The sequence below is a fragment of the Octopus bimaculoides genome, chromosome 3, assembly GCF_001194135.2.
Source record: "Octopus bimaculoides isolate UCB-OBI-ISO-001 chromosome 3, ASM119413v2, whole genome shotgun sequence".
NCBI classification, from domain to species: Eukaryota; Metazoa; Mollusca; class Cephalopoda; order Octopoda; family Octopodidae; genus Octopus; species Octopus bimaculoides.
Genome location: NC_068983.1, coordinates 114,674,413 through 114,677,421, shown reverse-complemented (window position 1 = coordinate 114,677,421; position 3,009 = coordinate 114,674,413). Strand labels below are relative to the sequence as shown.

Sequence of the window (3,009 nt, the reverse complement as noted above, 5' to 3'; positions counted from 1 at the left end):
ATGTCCTCCTGGGGCTAAAAGCAACAGTAACATCCACCCCTAGGGGTCAGCCACACTTAAGTGGCAATATACTACACTTTATCGTGCAGTTACTGTTAATACTTCATTTAGAGAATTAACATATATATATATACATATACATATATATATACGACGGGCTTCTTTCAGTTTCCGTCTACCAAATCCCTACTTACCACACAGCCACTCCTGCGCCTATAGCTGTACATAATCGTCTTAAATGAAAAAGTGGCGTGGAGACTTTGAACTGGGAAGTAAGCGTAGCATGGGAGGAACCCAGTGATGGAGGGGCACGGTCGTAGAGATGGGTAGTCCACGAATACAACACTCTATAATCAGAACCCTGTTGGACCAGGGCTGAGTTGGGACTAAATAACAACAACATGAATAGCAACAATAACAACGACAACAACAACAACAACAACAGCAATAACAACAATAGAATCAAACGTCAACTGCAAAAAATGTTTATAAGACATTTCGTATGTTTAGCTGCAAATAAATAATTAAAAAAATATTACATGAAATTAAGAAGAAATAACAAAAATATGGTGGAAGGTTGATGGTTGTGTGTGTGTGTGTGTGTGTGTACAAAAGAGATGTTTAAATCTGAAACCGGATTATATTGTAAGTTTGTCAGTTAATCAATAATTTTAAATGACCGATAAAGCTTATAAATCCTTGACAAGTGTATAATTAGACAGACAAAAGGTTTAAAATACGAGCGAAATGGGTAGATAGACAGATAGATAGAAAGAGAGAGAGAGACAGAGAGAGAGAAAGAGAGAGAGTAAGAGAGAAAATGAAAGAGAGAGAAAGACACAAAAAGAGCGAGAGCAAAGTAAGATTCAAAAGAACCGAATAAAGGTTTACCGTCATTCAAAGGAAGTAGATGGAGTGATGGTAGGGGAGAGTGGTGTATGTGTGTGTGTGTATGTGTGTGTGTGTACTGGGGCCAGAATGGATAGACGGCATCGCATGGAAGAACACTTTCTTTGTCTTCCACACTGTTTGTTGTGGTGAAATGTGGTGATGGTGATGGTGGCGTGAAATGGAGGTAGGTGATGGAGTTAGGTAGCATTTTTGGCAACCAAGTTGCTACCAGCAACATCATCACTGCCGGCACCTCCCACATCTTAAACCACCACCACCACTACTACTACTACTACTACTACTAAATATTGCTTCTATTTCTTTATCATCTCATTAATATTGTTCTTAAGGTGGTAAGCTGGTAGGGTCGTTAACATGCCGGACAAAATGCTTAGCAGCATTTTTATCCGTCTTTACGTTCTATGTTAAAATTACTTTCAGGGTCGATGAAATAAGTACCAGTTGTTCACTTAGGTCGATGTAATTGACTAGCACCCTCCCCTCAGAATTTCAGTAGAGAGAATTATCATTGTTATTAAGGCGGTTTGTTTGTAGAATCGCTCGCGCGTTGGGCAAAATGCTTAGCATCGTTTCGTCCGTCTTTACGTTTTGAGTTCAAATTCCGTTGAGGTTGACTTTGCATGCCTTTCGGGGTCTGTAAAATAAACACCAGTTGGACACTGGAGTCGATGTAATCGACTTACCCCTCTCCCGAAATTGCTGGCTTCGTGCCAAAAATATGAAACCATAATTAAGGTGGCGAGTTGGCAGAATCGTTAGAGCGTTGAACAAAAAAATACTTAGCAGTATTTCTTTCGACTTCTTTTGTTCTCTTATTTCTTTCAGTCATTTGACAACAACAACAACAACATCGAAAAATATCTTAGGAATGAGAACCCAGGTTCGAAATTTCTCCAAGACACCTAATGAAGGCTGGAAGGTGTACCAGCCGAAATGTGTTAACAACAAACAAGATCCGTCAAATGTCAATAAAGTAAATAATGTACATGATTCCTCATCTCTTAAATATACAACTGTATGTAATGTATGTATGTGTGTAGGGCAGCGGACTCGCGGTCATAGGATCGCGGTTTCGATTCCCAGACCGGGCGTTGTGAGTGTTTATTGAGCGAAAACACCTAAAGCTTCACGAGGTTCCGGCAGGGGATGGTGGCGAAACCTGCTGTACTCTTTCACCACAACTTTATCTCGCTCTTACTTCCTGTTTCTGTTGTGCCTGTAATTCGAAGAGTCAGCCTTGTCACACTGTGTCACGCTGAATATCCCCAAGAACTACGTTAAGGGTAGACGTGTCTGTGGAGTGTTCAGCCACTTGCACGTTAATTTCACGAGCAGGTTGTTCTGTTGATCGGATCAACTGGAATCCTCGACGTCGTAAGCGACAGAGTGCCAACACACACACACACACACACACATATATATATATATAAATGTGTGTGTGTGTGTGAATGTATAGCGTACATATTTCAGTAATTGGACTTCAGCTTTGCGTCGGTCATGTCTTCAGGAGTAAACTCGATCCTCAGTACTTATTTTTGAGTCTGGTATTTATTCTATTGACTCATTTTGGTGAACCACGAAGTTATGGGGACGTAAAGAAACTAACACCAGCTGTTAAGCGGTGGTGGTGTGGGGCAAACACAAACACGAAAACACACACACATCCATACACAAACATACACACATATACATGTGACAGACTTCCGCGCAATTTCCGTCTACCAATTCCACTCACAAAACATTAGAAGACTTGCCCAATGTGTCACCCATTGGAACTAAACGTGAAATCACGTGGGTGAAAAGCAAACCTCTTAACACAGCCAACATATTGTATACACATATATCAATGGCCCAGTGGTTAGGGCAGTGGACTCGTTGTCATAGGATAGCGGTTTTGATTCCCAGACCGGGCGCTGTGAGTATTTATTGAGCGAAAACACCTAAAGCTCCACGAGGCTCCAGCAGGGGATGGTGGCGAACCTTGCTGCACTCTTCCACCACAACCTTCTCTTACTTCTTGTTTCTGTTGTGCGTGTAATTCAAAGGGTCAGCCTTGTCACACTGTGTCACGCTGAATATCCCTGAGAACTACGTTAA

The 3,009-nt window shown here is 41.4% G+C and overlaps 1 long non-coding RNA gene across 3 annotated transcripts in view; it reads left to right on the top strand.

Annotated features, from left to right (window-relative positions):
• Nucleotides 1-3,009, top strand: part of LOC106881905 (uncharacterized) — a 71,165-nt gene that overhangs the window by 14,521 nt on the left and 53,635 nt on the right. Inside the window, exon 4 of one of the 3 annotated variants that reach the window (XR_008263802.1) lies at nucleotides 1,738-1,856. The exons of the other annotated variants lie outside the window; for them this stretch is intronic. This is a non-coding gene — a long non-coding RNA (uncharacterized LOC106881905). Of the gene's footprint in view, nucleotides 1-1,737; nucleotides 1,857-3,009 lie in introns of those variants that run through there. 3 annotated transcript variants of the gene reach the window in all.